At 31.9% G+C, this 18,507-nt stretch overlaps 1 protein-coding gene across 7 annotated transcripts in view; it reads right to left on the bottom strand.

Annotated features, from left to right (window-relative positions):
- The window catches only part of arnt2 (aryl-hydrocarbon receptor nuclear translocator 2), a 179,285-nt gene that overhangs the window by 118,207 nt on the left and 42,571 nt on the right, over nucleotides 1-18,507 (bottom strand).

Raw genomic sequence — 18,507 nt, 5'->3', positions numbered from 1 at the left:
TCAAATGTTTAAAACCAATAAACACTAATATAATCATTTATGACGCATAATATAACCACATATTTTTTAGATAAAAGCATATGTAACATGAATTTGAGAGATGTCATTTAGAGCAAGTTGTTTTAGCTATAAGTAAACCATTGACCTTTAAAATGCTTTCGAAACATAAAAAAAATGTTTTTTTGTCATTTTAATAATTTTTGACCCAGTTCTGGAGCTGTATTTTCAATAGAGCAAAGCAAAAATAATCGAGGAGTGCAATGCAAAGCAGACAAAAAAAATGCTATTGGCTTAATTGATAAAATAAATAAATAAATAAATAAAATAATTAATTAATTAATTAATTAAAATAATAAATAAATAAAATAATAAAATAAATAAATAAAAAATACTAGAAATAAAACAAATAAATAAATACATAAATAAAATAAAATAATAAAATTATACAAATAATAAAATAAAAAAATAAAAAAACAAATTAAAAATAAATTAAAAAATAAAAATAAACAAATAAATAAATGAAAATGTTCACAACAATAGTTAAATAGTACGTTGTACTTCTTGAAATGCTGATAACTATAGGACCAAAGTGCATATGATTTCGTTTAGGCTCTCATTTCTGCATTAAAAGCCTTCCTATATATGAACTAAACATGTAAAACACTGATACAGTCATTTATAATGCATAAAAGAACCTCTTGTTTATATAAAAGCTATTTGTAACATGAATGTGAGAGGCTTTTGATGTAATTTAGATCTAGTTTTAGCTGTATGCAAAACATTAATATCAGCTGTATGTGAAAAATATTACTGCACTTGTGTCATTTTGTTTTTGTTTTTGACCCAGTTTGACCCAGCTGCTTTTGCAATTTAACAAAACTAAAATTACGGAGGAATGCAATGCAAAGCAGGCTAAAAAATGCTATTAGCATAACTAAAATAAATAAAAACGTTCATAACAATAATCAAATAGTGAGTTGTACTTCTCAGAATGCTGCAATAGGACAAAAACGCAAATTCCCTCATTCTGATTCTCATTTTTGCTCTTAATAGGCTTCCTATGTGGAAAGTAAACATGCAAAACACTAATACAGTCATTTATGATGCATAATAGAACATCTTTTTATACAAAAGCTATTTGTAACATGAACCTGACAGGCTTAAGATATAAACTTCAACTGCAGCCGCTTTCAAAATTACTCTAAGCTCTCGGCCTCCTCAATAGGCCTCTATTATAGTAAATACTATAGTGTTTTTGATCCATACTATAGTAAAGTACTTTAATCTGTTACCGAGTTTCTACAGTTGTTGTGGTAAAATAAATATAATTATATAAACAAATGACCCGATACTGGTTTTCTATAACTATATCTCAAACCTGTTTTAGCTGTGTGCGAAACATCAGCTGTATGTGAAAAATATTAATGTACTTTTGACATTTTAATATTGTTTTTGACCCAGTTTGACCCAGCTGCTTTTCCCAGCAGCTAAGCCAGAATTATGGAGGAATGCAATGCGAAGCAGGCTAAAAAATGCTATTGGCTTCACTAATAAAATGCTCACAACAATAGTCAAACAGTGAGTTGTACATCTCGGAATGCTGATACCTATAGGACAAAAGCGCAGGATTACTGAAGCCTGAAGTTATTTCCATAAACAAATTAGCTGACATGCCTTTGAGCGCAGGAGCAGCGAGTCTCGAGCCGATCTGGTGACAGATGCTAAAGCCCGCAGGAGCAGATCTAATTGTCGAGAAGTCTTTCCACTCTGAAGGACAGACGCCAAGAACGTTGGAAGCATTTAAAAGCTATTAATACTCCTCTGGAAGACGGATAACAACACGACCGCTCAAGAACAGCCAGAAAGAGGCTCTCGGTGGTAGTTGTTCAACAAACAATTAGGGGCGAAAAAGCATATGGAGATGATAAACGATAATCGTAAATCATCCAGATGTCGACCTAGTGACCGAATGGCGATACTGACAAGCCAAACACGCCGTACGGGTCAGTCCTGCTGGAACATCGGCTTTTCTGCAAGCCTGGAAATGGGAAGTCAAAATATTTTGACCGCAAAAAGGTTTTTCAGGGCCAATATAATAACGCTTTAGTGCTGTTAAATTAGACAGGAATGCTTCCAAACGTCAACCGCAACCGCTTTCAAAATGACTTTAACCTCTCACCCTCCTCAATAGGCCTCTATTATAGTGAAAATTATAGTGTTCTTGATCCATATTTTAGTAAAGTACTCAAATCTGTCATCAAATATTTACAGTTGCTGTAGTAATACAAGTAATATAAACATACAGGATAAGTTGGCGGTTCATTCCACTGTGGTAACCCCAGATTAATAAAAGGAACTGAGCCGAAAAGAAAATGAATGAATGAATGAATGACATGGGCTACGTCTGAAACCGCCTACTACTCAGTAGGTACTGCATTTGAAATTTAACGTGCTACTTATGAATATGGGACTAAGACAAAGAAAAATGGATAAATGAACGAATCCATTAAAAAAACATCTGGGGTCTTTAAAAGTATGTACTTGCCATTATTATGCTATCATACTGTCAAATTTGCATTATATAATGAGCGGCATAAAGCTTAAAGACAATACAGTTTGTCACAATACATTTTGGTGCAATACATTGCGCAACAAAAATGAGATAGTGACAGGCCTACAGCTCAACACTGAACTTTTGTTGACTTTGAGCTTTTTTAGCAGTTAGAAAGGATGAGATGGAATCGTGATAAAGCGCCAACACTGAGTTTGCCGCTGAGGAATGCATATTGTATATAAAACGACATCTGAAAACTGAAGGGAGGGACGTCATCGGATGGAGAAGTGGAACCAGACAACAATAAACCAACACAAACATCCATTTGCAGCACAGAGCTGTCAATTTTCGTTCTCACTCAAACGACAAATATTTAGACCACCTCTTACAAGAAAAGTGAGGATATAAGAACATGCTGGAAGGTTTCGAGAATTTGTGATTCATGTAATGGGGGTCAAAGATGAACCATAAAACACACAACACCAGAAAGTGTCCTAATTTTCTTTTTTTTTCTAAGCAAAAGTTATTTAGTATTGTCATTTACTACAGAAGGTATAATGTACATTGAGTAGATTTAATTTTATAGAAGGAAGAAAAGATTTTATAGTTATATAAAAAGAAATATTTTATAGTTAAAACAGGTTTTGTAAATATTTAACTTTAAGCATATAATTTAAAGTTATATATATATATATATACACAGCATATACAGCACTGGTGGGAGGCGTGTGTTGGCTCGAGGCTGCAAGCAGAGTGCTTTAGTATCCCACCATGTGATGATATACAACCATATCACACTCCTACAAGTGTGATACTGTATTTGTACAATAGTTTGATGGCATAATTGCGTATATAATGTGTATGTATTGCTACTTCACCAACATCACCTTAAAGCTAGTATTTGAATGATTCTCTAGCGTAATGTCTAAAGTGATGACAAGACAGGTGATTTTGCTCACATTTTAAGATTATAAGGCTGAACGGCATGAAATGCCATCAGTCTAGAGAGATTTCCCAGTATTTCTGTTGCAATCGGGAGATCACAATAATTATCCCCAAAAAAGCGAAAGCAAAGCAAAACACTACCAGATTACTGTTCCACCATGCCACTCAATGAAGTTGAGTTAATAAAGCATTTGTTAACATGCAAAGTAACTATATGCCAGAATAATAAGATACATAAACATTAATTTGAAAAGTTTATTAATCATTTATGCATTCTTAATAATCTTTAAAAGAAACTCCAACTATTCTTAAATTACTGTTTTGTAAATAATGCAATACTTAATTTAGCAGTGAAAAATAATTCATTAGTACACTACTTGAGAAAAGTCTTATCACCTTTCCAAGTTTTAAGAACAGCAAATAATAACTTGACTTCTAGTTGATTATTTGGTATTAGAAGTGGCTTATATGAAAGGCAACAGCCTCTAGATTACACTTAATTTAACCTAAATAAATATGATGTTGCCTTGATTTTTAATTATTTAACAAAAGTCTTGTCACTTAACAGAAATAATGTACAGTATAGGATATAAAGTCATGCTGCAGTGGAAAAGGAATGAATATTGTGTCTGACTCCATCATAAGCTTGGAGGACTGCATCCATACATCTCTGCAATGACTCAAATCACTTATTAATAAAGTCATCTGTAATGGCAAAGAAAGCGTTCTTGCAGGACTCCCAGAGTTCATCATGTTTCTTTGGATTCATTTTCAATGCCTGCCCCTTCATCTTACCCCAGACATGCTCAATAATGTTCATTTCTGGTAACTGGGCTGGCCAATCCTGGAGCACCTTGACCGTATTTGCTTACAGGAGCTTTGATGTGGAGGCTGAAGAATGAGAAGGAGCGCTATCCTGCTGAAGAATTTGCCCTCTCCTGTGGTTTGTAATGTAATGGGCAGCACAAATGTCTTGATACCTCAGGCTGTCGATGTTGCCATCCACTCTGCAGATCTCTCGCACGCCCCCATACTGAATGTCACCCCAAACCATGATTCTTCCTTCACCAAACTTGACTGATTTCTAGGAGAATCTAGTGGCCATGCAGGTTCCAGTAGGTTTTCTGTAGTATTAGTGATGATTGGGATGCAGCTCAACAGATGATTCTTCTGAAAAATCGACCTTCTGCTACTATTCCAAATGATCAACTAGAAGTCAAGTTATTGTCTGTTGTTCTTATAACTGCGAAAGTACGAAAACACAATGACTAAGAACATTTTACATGTGCGTATAAGTCAAGAATGCAGCATTTGTAGCTGTATTTATAAACTGCTCACTTACATCTACTACGTAAAGTTACTACTTAACAGATAATTAACTATCTATTTGCTAAAGCTTAATAAATGATTCATGATGTGTGGTTTATATAAAGTTACCAGAAAAAGAACAAAAATGTGACGCGAGTGATAATATCATTTTATGAATGCCGCCGCTAATAGATTCCAGCCATGATCTCACGCTTTGAACTTGGTTATGGACACAGTAAAAACTCCACTGACCAGTTTTTCATGGTAACTCTCTTTGATCGCCCTTCAATCAATCCTCCTCTTGTTTGCACTGGTCTGGAGTAAGCACTAGTCACTAGTGTGTTGTTTTGAAGAGCGGCGTGAGTTTGGATGACCGTTCCTCAGCCTCCTGCTTCCCAAAAGCAGAGCTCAGCAGGTGGGGTTTGCTTTGGAGTTCTGGACGTTTTTCCCCACAACCAAGAGCTTTAATCGATCTCAAAAATAAAACAACAACAAAAAAACTTCATGCATGGGGAATCTCATCTCCTGATGAAAACTCTGTGACCACCTGAAGGGAATCTGAGGACAGCACTTGGTGGAATGAGGAAAATGTTAGCCAGGATCGTTCCCAGAACCGAAAGGACATCCAAGCAAAATCCTCAAATCCTCGGAGAAGGAAAAAAAAGGCACAATGAGGAATTCTGGGCAAGGGGTTGGTTCATTTGCATTGCATAAAGGAGCCGCGGGATCTATATATTCACCCCTGATTTGCCACATTGTTTCTCTTCTGTGGGTTTGTGTGTCGTTATTATTGTAAGAAATGATGAACAAAGCAACACAAAAATGGCCAATATCCCGTGCCGTCGAGAACAGCCAAGTTAAATATTTAAGCAGCAGTCGCCTTCGATAAGACTGTCGTGGATGGGAGGAAAACGCATGAGCACTGCCAGGGAAATAATAGCCGTGGTTTAAGGATGCATTTGAATGAGAAATAATGTAATGAGAAGGTTCATCAGAAATCGGAAAAGCATGTGTGGAAAAATACATTTGTGAAAAATAGGGTCAGTTTAGTCATCGAATACAGCAGGGGTTTTGGCGAAACTGGGGTCAGCAGAGGAGTGTGAGGGGTTGGTGGAAAAGATTGGAGAATATTTAAATGAATACAAAAACGTTTTTAATTAAAAGTAATACATTTTTAGTATTAACTATATTCATTCTTACTAAATGCTTTATATTATTTTAATTTTAAAAATATTTAAGAAATAATAAAAAATAAAAGTAAAATAAACTAATAAAAATAATTCAATAATTGTCATTATTATAATAAAATATGTTTATTCAAAATCATTCAAAATTGTAAAATAAAAAAATAAAATTTTAATTATTAAAGTTTTATATTAATTATATTAATATAATTCATATAATTAACAAATAATAAATTTATATTATTCATTCATTCATTTTCTTGTCGGCTTAGTCCCTTTATTAGTCCGGGTTCACCACAGTGGAATAAACCGACAACTTATCCAGCAAATTTTCACGCAGCGGATGCCCTTGCAGCCGCAACCCATCTCTGGGAAACATCCAAACACACTTTCACACACACGCTCATACACTACGGACAATTTAGACTACCCAATTCACCTGTACCGCATGTCTTTGGACTGTGGGGGAAGCCAGAGCACCTGGAGGAATCCCACGTGAATGCAGGGAGAACATGCAAACTCCACACAGAAACTTCAACTGAGCCGAGGATCGAACCAGCAACCTTCTTGCTGTGAGGCGACAGCACTACCTACTGCGCCACTGCTTCGCCCACATTTATATTGTTTTGATTTTAAATATATGTATGAACCATTAAAAAATAAAAGTAAAATAAATTAATAAAAATAGTTTAATAATTGCTGTTATTGTATAAAACACATAATATTCAAAATAATTCAAAATCATAACACATCAAAACCAGGAGCCCCTGTTAAAGTGAGTGTGCAAAACCACCTGTACAAACAAATTTGTTCATCACTTTGACACTTTAACTGACACTTGCACCATTTTTGCACCAGACACATTCCTACAACAGCAATTAATTCCACTGTGGATTTCTGAGTGTGCCTCACACAGGTGAGTGGGTTTGACAAACCACCTGTAGAAAACACACGCGTCCATCCCTCTGACACTTTAACCAACACTTACACCAGTTTTGCACCAGATACATTCTTGCAACAACAACAACAAAAATCCACTGTGCATTTATGAAGTGTGCCTCACACAGGTGAGTGGGTTTGAAAAACCACCTGTAGAAAACACATTCATTCATCTGACACTTTAACCAACATTTGTACCAGTTGTGCAACAGACAAATTCTTACAACCACAACAACAACATTCCACTGTGCATTTATGAAGTATGCCTCACACAGGTGAGTGGGTTTGACAAACCACATGAAGAAAACACACTCTTTCATCTCTGACACTTAAACCAACACTTCCACCAGTTTTGCACCAGAAACATTCTTACAACAACAAAAACAACAACAACAACAGCAGCAAATTCCACTATTTATGAAATGTGCATCACGCAGATGAGTGGGTTTTACAAACCACCTGTAGAAAACACACTCTTCTCTCTCTATAAAAACATTTTTTTAACATCCAAACTTTTTAAACATCGAAAGTTGTCATTCAAGTTCTAAACAGAAAAGGGGCTGTTTACCCAAAAATGAATGTTTGCGTTTTGATGTATTCACCCTCAGACTGACTATTGTTTTTCTCAAAAAAAAAAAAAGACAATTTTTTATTTTGATTTATTTATTTATTTTTTGCTGAAATCATGATCCTTTGGTGATTAATAATTATAACATTTTAAACACTTTAAAATATGTAAACATAAAGTTGAAATTAATACTTGTGACTCATGATGGCGCATTGTTCTGCACAGTAAAACTATTCGTAAATTAGCAGTTTTCTGTATTTTAGGTTTTTATTTTTCTGTTTATTTCTGCATTTGAATTGCATTATGGGATCCTAATATTTCTTCCAACAACTTTTACCCTTGAACAGTTTTTAACATTTTCAGTAGATTAAAGTGATATATTGTCCGGGTTGATGTTGTATATTACACTACAGAAACCTTGTAATAAACTCCCAGTATATTTAGACTTAATCAAAGCAAATCACTTTTATTGTTATATCATCAGCAGCGTGTGTGCTATGAGGAGTGAAAAGCTTAGAAAAGCTTATTTGTCTCTATATTATTTCTAATACATAATATTATTTAAAACTACTAAATAAATGTCAATAAATGTTGAATTTTCAACATCAGAAGTCGAAAGAGCAGACATCAAGCTCCCAAAACAGTTAATAAATGAGAAAAAAAACACACACTTACCAAAAAAACAAAAACTGACTTTTTTACAGTGTGTGTTTCTTTTAAAGTCTTACAGTTCAGGTTTAATTTGCAGTTGGGATGTCGCCTGTATCTAAAACATTTTTAAAAGATGCATTCGATAATTATTTTATTTAAATTCATATCTTACATTCATACATCCAACAGAAATTTATATGCAAAAAAAAATGATTAAGGGGGCTAATAATATTGACTTAAAAAAATTCTTTTAAAATAAAAACTGCTTTTATTCTAGTCGAAATAAAACAAATAAGATTTTCTCCAGAAGAAAAAAAAATTATAGGAAATACTGTGAAACATTCCTCGCTCTGTTGAACATCACTTGGGAAATATTTGAAAAAGAAGAGGGCTAATAATTCTGACTTCAACTGCATATAAGGTAAAACAAAATAACCTTAGAAATGCAAAGCACACTTTACAATGAGGTCACATTAGTTAATTAACACATATTATAATTTATTAACAGTTACACTGTAAACAATCCTTTAAAGTTTATGGCAAAAAACTGGCAACTGTGGTATAAAAACAGTAATAAAGGAAATAAAATGGTTGGTCGGTTAATTTCCAGTTGGGCTGTTGCTTAAATCTATAACCTTAAGGAAAGATGTATTCGATAATTATTTGATTTAAATTCACATCTTTCATTTATGTATCCGACAGAAATCTACATGTAAAGCAGGATCTTCTTTTGCTAAATCCACACATTCCCTGAGAATCTATGCTTTGCAAACAATAACACATATATTATTATTATTATTATTATTATTCAAATTCTCCCCTTTTTCTCATATATTTGCACTCATTGTCCTAAGACGAGTCATTCGTTTTCATTTCACGTTCCAGCTCGTAGCTCACAAAACTGGTAAACAGGTTAAAAAACACAGGAAAAAAAAGCAGGCTACGGGCAACAAAAACTCATTTGCCCATTCTCTGCGTGTCGAAATGCACGCTTTAATAATTGATGAGAAAATATTTCATTTTGTCACCGGCAAGATGAATTGCATTGCAAAAAGATTCTGATAGTTCAACAAAATCGGAGACTTGCGTGCATAACTAATGTGGAAATAAATGGCAGAAAGGCGCTCGGTGGGCATTCATTGTGCTTTATAACATGCATTAGGGCCAGTTTTACGACGTGCATTCGAATACATTCCTATTCATATCTACAGCTTTAAAGAGGATAATGAATTTAAATCAATGCTCCGTCTAACATCTCATGCCTTATTTATGTGCTATTAGGTTTCACGATTGCTTAAAAGCATAACCATTAATGTCTCTTAGTGCTTTTTAAATGTAAAATGCAACAGAATGTGTTGTATATAAAAATCACACTGCATAAATGATACTTTGGGTGTGGAAAATGTCTATGTTACAATAATGTGTGAAATCCAGCATTATATAGAATGCCTGTACATGTATAGAATCAGGGGTTGACATTAACTTTTTTGATCACCAGCTACTGTGGCTAGTAGTTTTCCAGCATTACTAGCCACTTGACATTTTCACTAGCCACACTTTTGTTGTTGGAAAATATATTTTATTTAATTAGAATATGTGAATAACTCAATTTTGACAAAAATGTCAGAAAGAACCTTATAATTCTAAGGTGATAATATATTATATAAAAAAGCTAATCATATTAATATTACTTAATTACATTTTCAAGTTTTAATGAAAAAAATATATATTTTGGTAAATATATTAACAATAATCAATAAAAAATAAATAAAATCATTGAATAAAAAAATTATAAAACAAAATAAAAATTAAATAAAAAAATAAAAATTGAATAAATACATAAATAAAAATGAATAAATAAATAAAAATCTAAAATAATAAATACTAAATTACATTTTGAAATAATTAACAATTAAAATTTAAATTAAAAAGTAAAAGTTTGATGTGGGAAATGTAATAGTTTGAATATTACTTAATTAAATTGACAAGTTTAAATGAGAAAAATATATTTTGATAATTAAAATATATTAAAATAAATTAAAATACATTTTGATAAATAAAAATAAACAAATACAAATAAATAAATAAATAGTAAAAGCTATAAAAACTAATATTTTAATAGTACTTAAATACATTTACAAGTTTAAATAAGAGAAACATATTGTGGTAAATAAATAAATATATACACTAAATAATAATAAGAAATAAATAAACAACTTGAAACCAAATAAAGTATTGATTAACAAAAATTTATATTTATTTTTTCAATGAAATTGCTTTCAAATTGTGGTTCAAATACATTAAATAAGGCAAACTAATGAAAACTAATGCCAAGGACAAAATTGAAAGGTACCAACAATTTAGTCCAGGTCTGTATATACAGTCAAGCTCAAAATTATTCCTGCCCCTAACAAACTCTGACCTAGTTACTTTTATTGGACCATCAAATAATTATTATTTTATTTTGATCCGAAATGACACAGAAATTCTCCCAAAAGATAATAAGACATCATTGTTGAAAAAGAAAAATACGTCTCAACTTTTATTCAGTACCACTTTATAGTAAGGTTATTTTAGTTAATGTTAGTTCATGCATTTTCTAACACGGACAAACCATGAACAATGTATTTAATGCAGTATTTGTTCATGTTAGGTAATAAAAATACAGTCATTACTTGTTAGTTCTGACAGTGCATTAACTAATGTTAACCATCATGAATTTGGATGTTAAAAAAGCATTAAGAAATGTTGAACAATGATTAATAAATGACGTGCAAGCATAGCTCATAATTGGTTCATGTTAATAAATACATTTAGTAATGAACCCTTATTGCAAAGTGCGACCGAAAACTTTAAAGTCAGTATTTGCCATGAGGTATGAATAATTTCGGGCTTGACTGTATATGATTATGAATAAGAGAATGGATGGTGTATTTACACACAGGTAGTGTTGTGTGGTCTGATAAATGATGTGCAAGATTTCACTGATGTCTCCAGCCATCATTTACACACACTTCAGGGAGAGACACGCACACACACATATACATGCAGCAGCCCAAATCACTCTTAATCAATTATGTATGCAGAGGCAAGCCTTCACATTCCTGCGCAGAAACACATTAGCGGAGGAGACATGGAAAATCTCTCCCTTCGGCCGCTTCATTTGATCACTTTATCACTAAAACATATGAGGGTATCAAAACCTCATCAACAGCGCCAGATTTTTCACCGCAGTATTTTATCTGGACTGAATTCCTCCTGCGCTCGCGAGCTTGTTTTTGATTGGACGGGAAAAGCTTAACAGGAATTTTCTGGGGGACTTTATATAAAGCGGATGCCTAATATTTGAGATCACTAGACAAAAAAAAAAAAAAAAGATTTATTTGGTATATTTCTGTCTGTGAGAAAAATAAATACTCTTTTGTTTCTGTTGATCAATGATGATGGTAAAATACATCTATAATGTTAACGTAAAAATTTCGACAGCAGATGCAACCGTTTATTATTTGCTGGTAACAAAGGTGTGAGCTTAAATTACGAAGCATCAGAAATGTCTTCTCCCATGGTGCTCTTTTCTGTTGCTGAAAAATTAATTAACACCTTTGTTTTTCCCCGTATTGACTATTGTAACGCTTTGCTGGCTGCAGTTCTAAAAGCCCTAAAAAAAGTTACAATTAGTACAAAATTCAACAGCCAGAATTCTGACTAGGACCAGTGCAAGAGAGCACACGACCCCTATTTTGAAAAATCTACTCTGTGTCCTTTACACTGCTTTTGTTTGTAGGGCCTTGAGATGCTACTTTTAAAAGCGCTTTAAAGAAGTATTATTACTATTTTTATTATTGTTATTATTATGATTATAGCTTTAGAAATAATGATAAAAGTGATTTAAATGAACGAATAAAAAATAAACAAATGATAAAAAATAAATGAATAAAAATTATATTAAATTGAATTAAATTAAATTAAATAAAACAAAAAATCTAATAAATATACAAAAAATTTTAATAAAACTAAGTAAAATTAAATAAATACATAAATCTAATAAAAACAAATAAGTTTAAAAAACAATAAATAAAAATTAAATAAATAAATCAGAAAAAGAGACAAATAAATAAATAAATAATACTACTACTAACAAAAATAATAGTAACAACAACAACAACAACAATAATAAATAAATAATAACAATAATAATAATAATAACAACAATAATAAATAATAATAATAATAATAATAAATAATAATGATAATAATAATAAATAATAATAATAATAATAATAATAATAATAATATTAACGATTTCTTGGTTCTCAAACCATCATCATACAAATATTTCTGAAGGTTTATGTAACACTAAAGACTGGATGATGCTGGGATATTCAGCTTTGAATCCCACAAATTAATTACATTTTATTTGACAAATTAACAAATTAAATTATTTTAGTTATTTTAAATAAGATTTTTTTAACATTGTTGAAGTTATTTTTAAATTATATAATTTTATATAATAATTATTATAACTAATGTTATAAAATAATAATACTTCTATTTTTATCATATTTTTAGTAAAAAAAACTTAATTGCACGTTTCTATGAGGTAAATAAACTTTGCCATTAAAACATGCAAACTTGTTTTTATAATGAAAATTATTTTTCAAAACATTTGAAATCATTTCTGAAAATACTACTATAATAATATATTACACAACTGGGAATATATATAAGATCTCAAGTAAATGCTGCTCCTTTTACAATCAATAAATGTGATTAGTTATGGCATAATAAATAATAATAATGCTTTTATTATGTATAATATTATATTTGATTATAATATATTTTAATAAATAATATAATATATATCAATTTTCTTAAAGACTTGATTGCGATTATTACATTATATTATATTATTTTATATTATATTATATTATAAAATGAGGTATAATATAATATAATATAATATAATATAATACAATATAATATAATATAATATAATATAATATAATATAATATAATATAATATAATATAATATAATATAATATAATATAATATAATATAATATAGCTTGTTATATTGCTGCTTGTTCAATATAATATACATCAATATATATTCCTTTAGACTTGGAATTATTATATTAAATTATATTATATTATATTAATTATATTATATTATATTAATGTATAAAAATATAGTTTTCTTGACAATAAAGACTGAAGCTATGATGCTAAAATGTATACTGCATAAAATGTTCTAATAAAAATCAATGAAGTCTTGCTGAACACACACACAGAAACCCACACTGCATATATAAGCCTAAATGAAAGAAATCCCACATTTCCAATGCAGTCTCAGACTTGTCCCCGCTCTTAATATGAGAGCGATCATGTTCCAAGTGCACATTACAGACAAACAGATTGCTGTATTTCTAGTCACAGCCAAACCGCAGGAAGCTGGACGCGCTCAACACAATTATGACGACTGAACACACACACACACACACACACACACGCTGGTCTGCATATAAAATCAAGCATGATTTCAGACAGCGCCCGTAACAACAGACTCTTTGACCCCACGTCTCATTTAACTGCGGTTTGAGATACAGCAACGTCTGATCCTGGATGTACAATAACATACAGTTAAATTATTAGCCCTGTGAATTTTGCACATATTTACCAAACAATGTTTAACTGAGCAAGAAATTTTTCACAGTCGTTCCTATAACATTTTTTCTTCTAGAGAAAGTCTAATTTGCTTTATTTTGGCTAGAATAAAAGAAGATTTAAACTTTTTTTATGAAAGTTTTTAAGGTGCCTTGTTGATGCAAGAGGTCAGAGGAGAATGGCCAGACTGGTTCCAGCTGATAGAAAGGCAACAGTAACTCAAATAAGCATTCATTACAACTGAGGTCTGCAGAAGAGCATCTCTGAACACACAACACTTCCAACCTTGAGGCGGATGAGCTACAGCAGCAGAAGACCACACTGGGTGCCACTCTTGTCAGAAACTAAGTCTACAATTGGCACAGGCTCACCAAAATTAGACAATAGAAGATTGGAAAAGCGTTGCCTCGTCTGATGAGTCTCGATTTCTGCTGTGACATTCGGACGGTAGAGTAAGAATTCGCCATCAACAAAATGAAAGCATGAATCCATCCTGCCTTGTATCAACGATTCGACTCGTGGGGGTGGTGTAATGGTGTGGGGGATATTTTCTTTTATTATGTATAATATTATATTTGATTATAATATATTTTAATAAATAATATAATATATATCAATTTTCTTAAAGACCGGATTGCGATTATTATATATTATATTATATTATATTATATTATATTATATTATATTATATTATATTATATTATATTAAATTATATTATAAAATGAGGTATAATATAATATAATATAATATAATATAATATAATATAATATAATATAATATAATATAATATAATATAATATGGCTTGTTAGCACATTTTGGGCACATTAGCACCAATTGAGCATTGTGTCAACACCACAGCCTACCTGAGTATTGTTGCTGACCATGTCCATCCCTTTATGACCACAGTGTACACATCTTCTGATAGCTACTTCCAGCAGGATAACGCACCATGTCATAAAGCCTGCATCATCTCAGACTGGTTTCTTAAACATCGCAATGAGTTCGCAGTACTAAAATGGCCTCCACAATCACCAGATCTCAATCCAATAGAGCACCTTTGGGATGTGTTGGAACAGGAGATGGCATAATGGATGTGCAGCCGACAAATCTGCAGCATCAGCGTGATGCTATCATGTCAATGTGGAGCAAAATCTCTGAGGAATATTTCCAGTACCTTGTTTAATCAATGTCATGAAGGTTTAAGGCAGTTCTGAAGGCAAAAAGGAGTTCAACCTGGTACAATTAAGGTGTACCTAATAAAGTGGTCAGTAAATGTATATTGAACTGTATATCGTTATTGTTCAACATGGAAAATAATTATGGAGATTGCATTTTTGCCGTCTCACCCAGCCCTAACTGAATGTGTGCATTTTATTTGATCTGCTCATGCAATTTATGCAATTTTAGACTTGTTTTTAGGTTCATCCATTTGCCAGGACACTCTTACCCAAAGTGAGGTGAAGGTGCATTTCATCAGTTCATGCATTTTATTTTATTTCAGCTTTTTTTATGTCCATAAATTTAGCAGAGTGCTTTGAAGAAGGTGTGCATTTTATCAGTTCACTATATTGTATTTGTGTGCTTTCAGCAATTGCACACACAGTGCACAGCCTAAATGAGTCCACCTTCTTTAAAAATGACTATTTCATCCATTTCTCAGTCGATATAGACAACATATTTTGCTGCAGTTAAACAAAACAGTTTATTAAATCACTGCATTCATTAAAATAAGAGTTTGGTCACCTAACATCTGTAGGGAAAAAAAAAAACATTTAAACCCTTTAAGAAATTCTTATTACGTTTTATCCCTTTGTCATATGTAACTTTACTGTTTTTGTATGTGTGATGATGTGTTTTTTGGATTTTAGGTTGCCCTTTACAATCTGGCAGGGGGCAACAGATGAAAAACTCTGGCTTTTTTACAGTTTTACTGTTGATTAATGAGCATTGTCCCTGTTAAATAAAAAAATTTATTCAAATCAATAAAACGTTGCAAATAATAATACAATTTATAATAACAAATTACAAAATTTCAACTAAATTTACTATTTATGGTTTTCTTATTGTTATAATATTACCTTAATTACTATGACTATATAATTCATTCTCTTTTCGCCTTAGTCCCTTTATTAATCTGAGGTTACCACAGCGGAATGAACCGCAAACTATTCTAACAGAATGAACCTACGCCAACACGGGGAGAACATGCAAACTCCATACAGAAATGCCAACTGGCCAGGCCGAGGCTCAAACCAGTGACCTTCTTGCTGTGAGGTGACAATGCCACACACTGCGCCACCGTGCCACCCAACTACATAATTTATATCATTTTAGTATATTATTATTCATTGGGCCGTATATAATAGCAAATATCATATAGCATGCTATGTAATTATATCATATTTAACTTGAAAATGCACTAAAAAAACAACCAAAACAAACAATGCTCCAATAACCCTGCTTTTAAATCTGCTGTTTAGAGGAACTGAACATCTCACAGATTATGCATTTGAAATTACTTGACTCTCAAAATCTTCAGCGGCATTTCAATGAAAAAGGATGGAAAGATTGCCCACAGTAAAGTGTTTTTTCTTTCTTTGTTTCTCTATCAGAGGAGAATAATTTAGCTCTGAAACATTGCAGGTGTTCAAAGAATTAAAAGAAACAGTGTTTGTCGTGTGTGTCTGTCGCCATCTAGTGGAAAAACGAATAACAAATACCAGTCAGTTCACCCAAACAATGAAAATCCTGCCATCGCTTACTAAACCATCACTTGCTACAAATCCGTTTGAGTGTCTTTTGTTTCTGTTGAACACAAATTAAGATATTTTGAAGAATGTTGAAAACATGTAACTAGGGCTGCACAATATACTGTTTCAGCTTCGATATCGCAATGTGCAAAACTTGAGAAACACTGCAGGACCTGAAAATTCATGTTGGGTTTAATAAATCTTGACCTAATCTAATAGGTTGTAATAGTGTGAAGGATTTTCATTTTAATGTATTTTTAAGGCCTATGACTCTAGGATTTCAATTGAATTTAAACCATTTGGGCACAAGAATTTCTAAAGCTTGAAGAAAGTCTGTGATTTTAACAAAAATTGTTTAATTATTTATCCGATGACGACTTAATGGTGTTAATTTACATTTGATTATTGCGTTTCTGAACCACAAAGCTGTTAGACTCCAAAAACCGAGAAGCATCGTTTACTTCACTTTTAGTTTTGTTCTGTTCTCATCTGTACTTTGATTTTATTTTGTTAAGTTTTGTATATTTCACACAGATGTCTTCCCAAAATTATGAATTCTTTCCAAATAGAGCTACTCAAGTCATCTTATGAAGTTATATTAAAATGCAATACCTTATTTATTTTAATTTAATAACTCAAAAGCAATATAATATAAAGTATAGAATAAATTTAGTAAACTTAGTAAATATAAAATAAAGTAAATATATAGTTTGATAAATCATACATTATGTTTGCTCAATTATTTATTTCAATGAATAAAATATAAATAAATAAAAAAACTAACAGTAAATATATACTATTTGTATGTTCACACACTTTTTATTTATTGATTTTTATTAATATCTAAATGCAAAAAACAAAAAGTAAATATATATACCTTGATATATCATAATTGTCTGTTCAGCTTAATACATTCCCATTAAGATTGGGGAGGGGGACTGTTGGAGAAGGAGAAAAACAAATTAAATAAGCTTATAAAAAGGGCAGGGTCTGTTGTGGGGTGTGCACTACCTACCATAGAAGAGATTGCACAGGATCGAATGCTGGACAAATTTGTTAGTATAATGAACCACGATAGTCATCCCCTTTTTGAAACAGTCCAAGCGTGTGCAAGTTCTTTTAGTACAAGATTAATTCAACCCCGGTGTTACAGAGAAAGATACAGGAAGTCTTTTTTACCAACAGTGATCAGATTGTATAACCAAAGTCATACCAGATGAATTGTGCTGAACTTAATTAGATATTAGATATGTACAAGTGTTTACTCGTTGTTTTTGGAACCAAGGTGTGCAGTTTGAAATGTAATTCAATTATTGTTTTTTATATGTATGTAACTTATTTATCTATTTTTAGTATGGAGAGCTCTGCTGTCACATGTAAATTTCCCTCCGGGGATTAATAAAGTCAAACTGAACTAAGATTCTGATCACCCCAGCACTTGATTTTATTTCATCATCCCCCCAAAAATCTTAAAATCAACAGCAAAACTTTTGCAATTATTCTCTCATATGAAGTTCATCAGCTCCATTTTCTACTGTTTGTTCAAACTTTGAATGCAGATTGTCACAAACAAGCAGCGGTTGGGCTGAAAACCTCAGAGCTGATTAAAGTTTCGCCTCGTCTCAAATACTAATGAGGTGACTGAATGTTCCCCGCAGAGAAATATTAAAGAGGACATCTCAGCACTTCTCCTTCCTTCCAGTCTATTTAAAACGCATCAGAAATAATAAAAGTTATGATATAGCATACTGGGATAGACGACATAACTTTTGTCAGATCGCATATATATACCATATAAAACTATATGATCTTTACAGTAACCTTAAAGGGGACCTATTATGCCTCTTTTTACCAGATGTAAAACAAGTCTCTGATGTCCCTAGAGCACAGGTGGGCCGCAGCTCTGCACAGTTTAGTTTCAACCCTAATTAAACACACCTGA

This window comes from Danio rerio, chromosome 7 (assembly GCF_049306965.1).
Source record: "Danio rerio strain Tuebingen ecotype United States chromosome 7, GRCz12tu, whole genome shotgun sequence".
NCBI classification, from domain to species: Eukaryota; Metazoa; Chordata; class Actinopteri; order Cypriniformes; family Danionidae; genus Danio; species Danio rerio.
The sequence above is the reverse complement of the archived record's forward strand: the minus strand, read 5'-3'. Positions and strand labels throughout refer to the sequence as shown.